Source organism: Dasypus novemcinctus, chromosome 12 (genome assembly GCF_030445035.2).
Source record: "Dasypus novemcinctus isolate mDasNov1 chromosome 12, mDasNov1.1.hap2, whole genome shotgun sequence".
Classification (NCBI taxonomy): Eukaryota; Metazoa; Chordata; class Mammalia; order Cingulata; family Dasypodidae; genus Dasypus; species Dasypus novemcinctus.
The window spans coordinates 93,744,642-93,757,355 of record NC_080684.1 but is presented as its reverse complement, the minus strand read 5'-3'; the positions used below and the strand labels follow the sequence as shown (position 1 = coordinate 93,757,355).

Below are 12,714 nucleotides of genomic sequence, written 5' to 3'. Positions count from 1 at the left end.
CTATCCACTGGCCCTAGTGGAACCCTCAAGGAGCCCATCATCCAAAGGGTCCATTCCTCTTCCACCTGAAAGTGTTCATCTCTGTCCTCAGTCCTGTCTTCCTCTAGCTGAATGCCTGCCATTTGCTTCTACTTCCTCATGGGATGTATCTTCTGTCTTTCAGTATCTTGATGGTTATCTAGACATCCTCGGACTAATACCCAGAACTGAGTCCACAGTTCCAGCCAGGGCCCTGGGCGCTTACCTTCTGGTTGAGGATTGGCATGAAGCTTAGCTACAGCTGTGGCCAGTGGCACTGAGACATATTGGATGACGGAGTCAGGATCCAGAAGGCTCTCAGCAGTTAGAACAGTCATGAAAAGCTGTCAGAGTTCAATCTGGCAGAGTCCCGTGTCAAGCTCTGTGCCTGAAGCCAAACTATCAGTGGCATAGAAATGGGGGGCTAGAGTGATGTCCAAGACCCCTGTCCTACGAGCCCCTCAAGACACTGGGGTTCATCTTTGGTTCTGCCTTCCCTCTCAGCCCCGCTCCCAGCCCACGTATTTTCAGTGCCTTTTAAACATTTTTCAATCCCATCCCTTACTCTCAGTCTCCATTGAGACTGGCAAAGTTTGGGTCTACATTTTCTCTCACTGGCACTTGTCCTTCTGACTCTCTTGTTTTTTCCTCTTCTCGTCCATCATCTCTAATGCCAGAATGATATTCCAAACAGGCACGTATGTTTAAAAATGGCTTTCAGTGGATTTGCCTCATCTAAGTGAGGGCATTCACCCTCCTTACCATGGCCCAGGCCATCTAGCTCCTGGTCTCTTCCCCGTGGCTTTTCCTTTCTCCTCTACTTGCTGTGAGCTTCATGCTCCAATAACAATGAACTGCTGGTGGTTTTCATCATGCCTCTCTAGCTGCCCGTTTCTCCCATCCCCTTTCTCACTCTCCATTGTGACATCCTTTCTAATGGAAACCCACCTGTAGTCCCCAGTCTGGTTTAGAGCTCCTCCTGTACAAGCCCTTAGTACCTGTTCATTCTTTCTGTCAGTATATTTACTACGCTGTATTTTATTTCTTCATGATGTTTCCTCTAGTAGAATGTGGGCCATCTGGGAACAGAGACGATGCTGTGTTTTTCTCCATCCCCAGTACCTTGGCAAAATACCTGACATGTATTATGCTCTAATAAATGTTTATTTATTTAACAGGTGGAATCTAGGGGACTCCATTAAAAAAATAATCTAATGTGTTTAATCAATCACTTAGCTAATATATCCAGTTCAGACATAGTTCAGTTTCACATGCATGCCCCATATAAATTTTCAGCAGATCATTTTCACTCTTTAGACTTTAGACCCTGTATCAGTTTTATGGTGAATCATTTCACCCCAAAACTTACTTGGTTAAGAAACAACATAGATTTATTAGTTCAACTGTTTTGACTGAATTCACCTGGGTGGTTCTTTTGCTGGGCTCTCATACGCCTGCAGTCATCTTGAGCGCTGGCAATACATCAAATTCTCTGCCCTCTTAGGGAAACAATGGGGGTGCGAGCAGTGAGACACAAAAAGATAAATATATAACCATGCCAGTAGTGGTGGGGCTGTCAGTGCCTCCTTGGAGCTCTGTCCAGGTGGAATTGTGCCTTCAGTTGCACATCTGAAGGACCGAGTGGGCTTGACCCCAGGTCTTCTGACTCAAGGTGAGATGCCCTTTTCACATCCCCAGAGCTGCACCATTTTTGAAACTCACTGTGATTCTGCATTCTTATCGGCTGCTTTCAGAAAGTAATGAAGACATCAGATGTTTCTTAGGCTAGGCAGTGGACCAGGTGACTGACTCTCAGCCTTATTTGCATTTATTTTTTGTCTCCATTAAAGAACTCTGGCTCCTCCCTAATAAAAACAAAAAGCCCAGCATTTAGAAATATAATTTGCCTGATTATAGATACTCAATTCACTTATTTCTCAATATGGCAAGTTTTAAGGTCATCAAAGCTTCTGGTGTTGATGGTAGGTGTAAATATTATTGCTGCTTAAGCTACAAATCAAATAATTTAATAGTTGCTGAAACTGGAAGAAACCTACTGAGTATAAACTTTTACCCCTCTAGTGACTGTGTGGCACAACAATGATAAATTTTAAAACAACGATAGTTTCATTAACAATTTCTGATCACATAACCATGCTTTCATGGAAGAACAGGATTTGAGAAGAAAGCAGATTCTTAGTATGTTTCATGAAAATTCTGTACTGCACATCAATGAGTACTTGATCTTCTTGACCACATGACCACCGAAGTCCCTTCTATTCCTATTTCTAAAATTAGAGTGATTCAATGAATGGATATGCTGGTTTATAGTGAATTAAGATACCAAGACAAAAGGACTTTTGAAAGACCTGTTGCTCAGGATGTCCAGCTGTAAATAGTTTCACTGCCTTCCAGGCATGTTACAGGAATTAACTAGTACAAGATTATAAAATACTTTGACAAATGAAGTACCTTCCTAATGCTAAATAATAATATAATAATAGCGGGGCAGGGTGCTTCTTTTGGTTTTCACTGTTACAGTAATTAGATTTATTTTCTAGACAAGATTTTCAGTACATTTTCATTTAAGGCTTGCTTTGTTATTTCAAATAAATTTCACTTCTGCAGCATGCCTAGTGACTATGGGCACAACTATTTTTTAAAAAAGTAAAAGAGCAATATAGGTACTCTTACACACTGACACCAGCACTGAAAATTGTTGTAATCTTTTAGAAAGAAATTCCCTAATATGTGCCAAAGACCTTTCCCTATATGATAACTCTAGGGATTCTTATCTAAAATATAATCCTAGCTAAGAAAAAATTTTCATCAAAGAAATATTGTTTATAATCATAAAAATTTGGCTAATACTTAAAAACAGTAAGAATAAATGATGGAACATCCTTTTTTATAATAAATCATATACTCAGTTGGTTTTTAAAAAGTTTTCGTATTTCTTTCCTTAGAAATATTGGAGGTTTTCTGTACTACCGATCCCAATTGCAAATAAACTGAGAAATACAGCTGCTCTTTAAAACAAACAAGAAACGATGATGGTCGTAGTGAGCAGAGCAAAACTTATTTGTTTTGTAAGTAAATGTGTGCTTCCTGGGCAGGAAGGTAGACCAGCTTGTAAAGATTTATTATTTGTTGGCTAGGATGATCTACTGACTCTCACACTCTACTGCCCTGTTTGCAGGAAGGACTGGGTTGTTTTCCCTTACTTTACGTATCAGTTTTTCCTTTCTTTTCATTTTTTGTGTGCGTGTGCACTACTGTAGAACATAGAACTGCATATGTCTGACCAGTATCTATCAAATTTTTGCCTTATTGCTTATTCAGGCTTATACTTACTATAGAAGAAGTTTCTAGATGGTGAGGGTAGGAACATAGATTTTGAGTAAAGCAACCAGGCTTGGGTTCCACTTCCGTCCTTGGCACGTGTGAGCTAGGTGGCGAAGGCAGATCGCTGTACTGCTTGGGGCTTTGGTTTGTGCCCCAACCTGCCATGGAACACTGTTGTGAGTACCAACAGAGATACTCTGTAATACGTTCCTGTAACTTATTTCCTTAACAAGTACTGATATAGCTCTCCCTCCTTGCCAGGCTCTATTCTAAGTGCTTTCAGATATTAATGCTTTAACACCTCCATGAGGTAGGCGCTATTATCCCCATTTTACAGATGATGAAACTGAGAAGAAAGAGCTTAAGGTGTGAGAGGTGAAGACATGGCTTAAGGTCACACAGAGAGGATGGGCAGAGCCGGGTTTGAACCCAGTTAACCTGGCTTCTGAGTCCTTAACCACTGTGAAGCAGTAGAAAGGTACTACCTTTAGTCCCATCATTTTCATTTTTATTTTAAATCATCATTGCGAGTGACAACACATTGTTTTCATTATCATGATCTCCATAATCTTCATTATCCCCCTACATTTGTGGTTTTGGAGTGCTGAGTGTGGAGTAAAAGTGTGAAGTAAGAGGGAAACGTTTTAAAGACACTAATGTTCTAGAAAATAGTTTAAGGTACTACGTTTGAACAGATAAGAGATTTATGCTCTCTGGACATGCATGTTATTGTAAAACGAGCGACCTGGTCCACGTGGCTCAGATGCTGAGCCTCATCTCATCTCAACCTCATCCCAACCTGTTAAATCACAGCCATTATCCTCAGAAACGCCGGAGGAACCTGAGGCTCGGAGAGATTAAATAGCTGTTCGCAGTCAAAGGGGAAGAAGAGTTGGTACCAGGATTCCATCTTGCTTCTACTGATTTTCTAGGGAATGGTTCCATTCTTCTCCCAGGGGGAGCTATTCTGACATCAGACTGTCTTGTTCCTAAATCTTTTCGTAATTCCAAAACTGCTTGGCCTCCCCCAAACCAAGAACTCACACTAAATAGCCCTCAGTCTGGCTACTGTATTTTTATGAAATGAGAGCCTTTAAATTACTAAGGATAATAGATTCACTGAGCATTCTTGTTGATATCACAGATTCTTTTCCTAAAATTGCCATTCTGTTGTAAACTTAATCATTAAAGATTATTTCAGCTCACACGTCGCTGTGTATTTTCATAAAAATACTCCCTGGACTGCCTTGAAGGGTGTGTGGCATATAAGAAAGGAACGGAAGGAAGAGAGCAGTGGTTTAATCTTTCCTCTTGGTATTACCATATTTATTGCATCCCAACCTGGAACAGGGGAGCAGTTAAGGAAAACTCAGGCAGCAGGAGCATTGCTCATTAAGAGCAACGCTGCAGCCCTGCTGAGGATGGAGCCCACACCCTTCCTTCTTTGGTGGAGAGGCTCAGTCTGTCTGTCTCTAAGACACCCTTGATGTCTGCAGCAGTTCCACCGTTGCTGGTAACCCGGGCCAGCCATGGGGCACCCACTGGTTATTAAGACCGGGCTAGCCTGTCCAAGCAGAAGCCTCTTCTCATGGTCTAAAGCCGTGCTGCCAAAATTACGTATATTATTGGTGGCCTATAGGAAAGATTACTTTAGATGTTATAAAGATGTAAAGGTAAACAACTTTGAATCATATATTGAGAAAATTATCCCTTTTGTGATTCTTCTGAATAACTTACTATCTTTAGCCGGTAAATGCACTTTGGTATAAATATGCTCTTAACATCTGTGTGGTTTTGGCTCATTTCCCTTTGAACAAAAAGAAAAAAGGACATAGGGACTTAGGCTCATATCCTTTGCCTGATATTGGAATTTGCAGGCCCTTTCATGAAAACTATTTCTTACCCTCCTGAGTTAGGAACCAAATGAGAAGACTTAGAGTTCACACATGGGGAATGAAATATCACCTTTTCTGCTGTTTGTCCTGATGGTAAAATGTTCTTTCAATGGTGGCCTCATGCAGGCTCTCTCTCATGTGCCCTTTGAATTGGACTGACCCCCAGTCAGAGGCAGATCTGGGCAAACCATCGGTGACGTGGCACAGCCTTCTAAAGAAAGAACCCAGAAACAGCTGAGCAGAGCAAGCTTACTTTCCTCTTCCACATTCATAGATCAGATCTTAGAGATGCAAAGAACTTGAATGTGCTCTTCTATTTTCTTTAAAATAATGTTTTTAATGAGATGTAATTTACATGCTCTAAAATTCACCCTTTTAAGGCACACGAGTAATGGTTTTAAGTATATTCACCGAGTTGTGCAACCATCACACTTACCTCATTCTAGAATATTTTCCTCCCCCCTAGAAAGTAACCCTGTGCCCATTAACAGACCTGGCCACCCCCCCACTCCCCCAGGCAACCACTAATCTACTTTACGTCTCTACAGATTTGCCTATTCTGGACTTTTCTAGAAATGGAATCATACAATATGTGGTGTTTTATGAACCGCTTCTTTCACTTAGCTTAATGTTTTAATGACTCATCTGTGTTATGTTACAGCATGCATCAGTACTTAATTTCTTTTTATGGCTGAAAATAATCCAACGTATGAATATAAGGGTTGTTTCCACTTTGGGGTGCCTATACATAATGCTGTGATAAGTATTCCTGTGCTGGTTTTGTGACTATGTTTTAATATTTCTTGGGTATATATCTAGGAATGGAATTGCTGGATCATATAGTACAGGGGTTCTTAACCTTTTTTGTTCCACAGACCCCTTACCAAGTCCACACTATACTGTTTATTATTAAAGAAATATATCACACCCACAACAACACGTCCCCACAAAAATATTTTTTTTTTTAATTTAAATTCAAGCCCATTGATCCCTGGTTAAGAACCTCTGGTATAGTTACTCTAAATTTAACCTTTTGAGGAGTTGCCAGACTGTTTTCCAAAGTGGTGGCAACATTTTATAATCCCACAGCAAAGAATGAGTCTTCCAATTTCTTCATATCCTCCCCAACACTTCTTGTCTATTGTTTTGATTATAGACATCATAGAGGGTATACAATAGTATCTCATTGTGGTTTTGATTTGCATTTACCTGATATATAATATTGAGCATATTTTCATGTGCTTATTAGCCACTTGCATAGCTTCTTTGGAGAAATGCCTGTTCAGGTACTTTGCCCATTTTTAATTGGATTATTTGTAAGTTTACCATGGGATTTTTTCATGATTGTTTTGGCTATTCTGTGTACCTTGCATTTCCATATGAGAGGACCAGCTTTTCAATTTCTATAAGAAAACCAGCTATGGTTTTGATAGGGATTGCATTGATTACTTTAGGGAATATTACCATCTTAATATTAATGAGTGTTTTCTGTTTATTATGTTCTCTTTAATGAGGTCATATTAATCTTATTTTTGGATTCTTGTACATGTTGTTTTTCTCTTGGTTGCTTTTATGATTCTATCTTTGTCTTTGGGCAGTTTGACTATGATATGTCTCTAGGTTTGGACTACATGGAGTTCCTTGAGCTTTTTGGACCTGTAGATCAGTGTTTTTCATCAAATCTGGGAAGATTTGGCCGTTATTTCTTCAAATATTCTTTCTACGCCTTTCTCTCTCTCTCTTCTCTCATTATGGGTATGTTGTCATGCTTGATGGTATCCATAGGTCTCTGTGGCTCTACTGAATTTTCTTCATTTCTTTTTTTTTCTGTTCCTCAGACTGGATAATATCAGCTGGCCTATTTCTGAGTTTGCTTATTCTTTCTCCTGTCAGATCACACCTACTGTGGAGCCATTCTAGTGAATGTTTCATTTAGTTACACTTTTCAGCTCCAGAATTTCTATTTGGATCTTTGTTATAACTTGTTTGCCTTTCTTTGTATTCTCTATTTGGCAAGACATTATTTTCGTATTTTTCTTTGATTTAATTACTTTCCTTAAAAATATTGTTATTTTAGAATACTTTTAAATCCACAGAAAAATTAAGAAGTTAGTACAGAGAGTTCCACTATACCCCACACCCAGTTTCCTCTGTTAACCTCTTACATTACTATGGTACATTCATCAAAACTATTAAACTAATCTTGACACATTGTTATGAACTAAAATCCATATTTCATTCAGATTTTCTCAATTTTTATCTAATGTCCTTTTTCTGTTCCAGGATCCCCTCCTGTATAACAGATTACATTTAGTCATCGTGTTTCCTTAGGTGCCTCTTGGCTGTGACAGTTTCTCAGAATTTCCTTGCTTTTGATGACCCTGACAGTTTTGAGAAGTACAGTCAAGGTATTTTATAGAATGTCCTTCTGTTTGGATTTGTCAGATATTTTTCTCATCTTTAGAGTGGAGTTAACAGGTTTTGGAGAGCAAGACCATGAGAATAAATATAGTAGCATCCTCAGCACCTACATCAAGGATACGCACTGTCAACTTGACTTACCACAGTTGGTCCTGATCTCCAGCACCTGGCCAAGGTGATGCTTGTCAGTTTTCTCCCCTTTCCATACTGTACTCTTTGGAAGGAAAGCACTTTTCAAGCCCATACTCCTTATAGACATTGACTTAATTGTTCAATTCCAGTGTATAAATATGTTTTTTTTTTTTTGAGAAAGTGTTCAGCTTTCTTTATTTGCTGTTATAGATAAACCACACCAGAATGCCTTTTTGCATTTAAGATATAAGGAATTTTATTTTTAAGATTTACTTATTTATTTATTTCGTCTTCTCCCCCAGTTGTCTGTTCTCTGTGTCTATTTGCTGCGTCCTCTTTGTCCGTTTCTGTTGTTGTCAGCGGCATGGGAATATGTGTTTCTTTTAGTTGTGTCATCTTGTTGTGTCAGCTCTCTGTGTGTGCAGCGCCATTCCTAGGCAGGCTGCACTTTCTTTCGCGCTGGGCAGCTCTCCCTATGGGGCGCACTCCCTGCGCGTGGGGCTCCCCTATGCCGGGACACCCCTGTGTGGCAGGGCACTCGCGCATCAGCACTGCACATGGGCCAGCTCCACACGGGTCAAGGAGGCCCGGGGTCTGAACCACGGACCTCCCATGTGGTAGAAGGACACCCTAACCACTGGGCCAAGTCTGCCGCCAGGAATTTTAATTAGATTGACACAGTTAAAACCGAAAAGATAAAATGGACATAGTTACCTTATTTTCACCTTCTTTAAACAGGCTGATGGACACCAGTTGAAGCAGAAGTGAGTCTTGGTCTGTTCTAAGAGACAGTGAAGGGATTTCCCTAGTATTTAAATAGATTCAGAAAACCAGTTATATAAATCTAAATAGATAATGGTCTCCTATAGGTTGTCAGTTGGCATTCACCATCTTTTTGAAAAGTTGAACTCTACAAATTCATCCTAGCCTCAAGTCCAATTATATTTTTAGAAGGGGGAAACAGTGATAGCACTTGCTCAATCAGAATTACTATCAAAATTCAAAAAGGTCAATCATATTCATTTAACTATAAGCCAATCTTATTTAACTGAGGACTGTCCAACAAATTTATCCTAGCATCTTTATGATATGAATTGTGGTGTATGAGATGAATTTTAAAAAGGTCCATGTAAAAAAGTAACAAGACATTTCTGTTTCGTAATAAATAACGCAGTGGCTAACTATTACTCGTTAGTAGCTTTTTTGAGATAAGTTATCAAGTCTGCCCTTTCTGCCTTCTTAATGCCAGCAAAGGTGATTTTTGTTCCAGGGATGTACTTTTTTGGATTCTCCAAATACTCCAGCAGCATCTTCTCTTCCAAGTGTTGCCTTTGTTCTCGTTGGCTTCTGTGTAAGAGAATCCAGGGGCCTGACCTGTCTTCCACCCAAACAGACCTTGCAGATGTGGCCCAGTCTTGTGCTTGCCTCCCTTTTCCACCGTTTGGCACTGGGCACACTTCCAAATAAAAATCTGCTTGCCCTTCTCAACATCACCCATTTTGAATTTGTTCTCTCATCATGCACGACCCAAAAGTCCCTGCTCGGCAGCCAGACATCCTGCTCTCTGTCCAAATATGTTTTAGTTTCCTAAGCTGTTGAAACACCACGAAATGGGTCAGATTAAACAATGGGAATTGATTAGCTCTTGGTTTGAGGCTGGGAAACAGTCCAAATCAAGGAGTCATCGTGGTGATGCTTTCTTCCCGAAGCCTTGTATTCTGGTCCTCGGAACATGGTGGCCTCTCCGTTCTCTTCTGGGTTCCATTGAATTTCAGCTTCTTGCTTCCGTGGCTTTCTCTGTTTCTGTCTGAATTTCATTCCACTTATAAAGTCTCCAGTAATAGAATTAAAATCCATCTGGACTGGGCTGGACCACACCGTAAATGAAGTAACTCTGTCCAAAGGTTCAGGAATGGATTAGATTTTTAAGAACATGTTTTTCTGGGGTACATACAACTTCAAACTACCACACTGTATGTGTATGTGTATGTGTATATGTATGTGTATGTGTATATATGTGTGTGTATCAAAACTGCTAGCCCATACTTGGGCATGCAACTTCATCAAGTAGAGTACAATGCTGTGCATAATTTCTTTTGCCTTCAGTCTTACAGACTCCACTAATTTCTAAAGTTACTTAGGTAAGCTCCATTTTATCCCACCCCCTTCCGTGAGCTTGATTTGTACATTTGCAGTACGTTTGCAGTACCCTTAGATTCTTTTGTCTTACTCTGCATTCATCAGGGGATCCTAACTACCTCCCAGCCCTGCCATATCTCAAGTTATTTTTTATTTGCATACATTAAGTTTCACTCTTTTGTGCTGTAAAGTTTTATGGGTTTTGACAAATGCCTAATGTCATGTATCCACCATTACTGTATAATGCAGAATAGTTTCACCACCCTTAAAAATCCCCTGTGCATCACCTATTCAATCTGAACCCTGAATCCCTGGCAACCATTAATCATTTTACTGTCTCTATAGTTTTGCCTTTTCCAGAATGTCATATAATTGTAATCATACAGTATGTAGCTTTTTCAGAGTGGCTTCTTTCATTTAGCAGGATGCACTTAAAGTTCGTCCATGTCTTTTCAGAGCTTGACAGCTCGTTTCTTTTTATCATTGAATAATGCTCCATTTTGTGGATGTACTACATTTTGCTTATCCATTCACCTATTGAGGAATTTCTTGGTTACTTTCAGCTTGACGATTATGAAAAAAGATGCTATAAATATTTGGGTGCAGGTTTTTGTATGGGCATGTTTTCAAATCCATTCGATGAATACCTAGGAGTGTGATTGCTGGATTGTGTGGTAAGCTATGTTTAGCATTGTAAAAAAACTGCTAGACTCTTATCCAAAGTGGATGTACCCTTTTGTATTCCCAGCAGCAATGAGTGAGAGCTCATTTTGCTCTGCATACTCACCAGCATTTGGTATTGACCAGAATGTGGTCACCCATTTGGAAAGGAGGCTGGGAAATTTTGGTCTCTATTCTGGATTCTCAAATTCTTGATTAAATATCCGTATTTCTAGTACTAAGGAAAAAGGGAAAAACAGATATTGGGGAAAATGACCAGTCTTTGCCATGGGCCATTAAAGAATTTTAAGGGTCTTTATAGCTTCCAGATAATTGTATCAAACTGTGAAGGCACTGGATTTCTGTGGATAATTATTCATTTGTTCATTCTCTCAATAGACAATCACTGGGCAGTTTTATACACACACGGAGCTGTGCAAAGAGCTGGGAATAATATTATTAACAAAATACAGCCCTCAGTGCCACAACTTCATCTAGCAGGGCACTAACAAGTGAAAAGTCAGCAGACCGTTGCAGTGCAGGTTAAGGGCTAAGCTCAGAATTCTCTGGGAGGATTTAAGAAGGGCACCTGACCCAGTGAGACAGCTTCTTCAAAATCATGGTATCTAAATTGAGAGCTAAAGGCCAGAAGCAATTAGTGAGGCAGTGTGTAGCTGGTACGGAAAGAGGCAACAACATGATCACAAGCCTTCAAGAGAGCTTGGCTAATCCCTGGAGCTGCAACCCATGACCAGGCACTTTCCTAGCACTGGAATATAACATTAAACAAGAAAGTAGAGAAACTCTTCCCTAGACCACTCACATTCTACTGAAGAGTGGGAGACAGATGGGCATTTAACTAATCCCCACAGGTGAATCAAGTGATTTTCATTACGAATAAGTGTTTGGAAGAAGCCAACCAGGGCAATGGGATAGAGAGTGATTGGGGAGGGAGACTGGGCCACTTTGGATGGGATGATAATGGAGGACCTCCCTGAGGAGGTGGCATTTGTGTTTATTTCTGAAAGATGAGCAGGGCCTGGACATGTGAAGATGTGGGGAAGAGAATGGCTGGGGTGCAGGGCTTGAGGAGGGAGTGGGAAGACGTGAGCTTGGAGAGATAATTGAAGGTCCTGTTAGCTCCGTGGGGGATGCTGGGCCTTACCCACGATACAGCTTGCTGGGGATTGTGTCATCACTTTGGAGAGATCACAGGAATTACAGGCTGGAGGATATATTGGAGGGAGCAATTTCAGAGGCAGAGGAAGGAGAAGTGAATTTATCCAAAAGGTGTCAATGGAGGAGGCTGGATAGAATAAGAATAGCAAGCATTTATTTAGTCTCTACTACCTGCCACACACCACACTGTTTTAAGTGCTTCAGAGGTTTTAACTCAATCATTCGTACAATAACTAGGAGGTAGGAATGATTATTATCATCCCCATTTTACAGATTCAGAAACAGAGACTCAGAGATGAAAAAACTTGCCCATGGTCACATCATTAATTTGTGACAGACCCTAGATGAGAAGCTCAACAATTTGGCTCCAGACTTGTAGTTCCTAGCCATTAGGCTAACTTGCCTCTCGTGGTTTGGCAGCTGATTGGGTATAGGGGAGTTGGAAGGGATCAGGGCCCCAGGCCATGTGCACAATTCTGGCAGCTCTAGTACTAAATGGTGCATCTTTAACCCATGCAGGGAGTGCAGGAAAGAGAACATGTAAGGAACCAGGAGAGGGCAAAATGATTTCTGTTTTGAAAATGGTTTAGTTATTCATTAGTGTTGTCATTCAGAACAAATGTGACCTATTTAATATGCCAGGCATTGTTCTAGCAGACACAGAATGCTTGGGATGCAGCAGTGAATGACAAAGCCTCTGTCCCCATGGAGTTTGCATTTTAGAGGAAAGATAGGTACTGAACAAACACTCCGTAAATAATTAGCAACTTGAACTTGGAGGTGTTCGGAAAGTGGTTATTGGGGCCTTTTTGATGTCGCGGGACCTGTGGGATATTAAGGTAGAACCGTCGGAATGAGTGTTGGATTTACAAGTGGAAAGCTTAGAAGATTCTGGCTTATACCGAGGTAACAAGAACCGTCTGGG

The 12,714-nt window shown here is 40.4% G+C and overlaps 1 protein-coding gene across 3 annotated transcripts in view; it reads left to right on the top strand.

Moving 5' to 3' along the window:
• LARGE1 (LARGE xylosyl- and glucuronyltransferase 1) overlaps positions 1 to 12,714 on the top strand; it is a 588,869-nt gene that overhangs the window by 267,244 nt on the left and 308,911 nt on the right. The window lies entirely within an intron of this gene.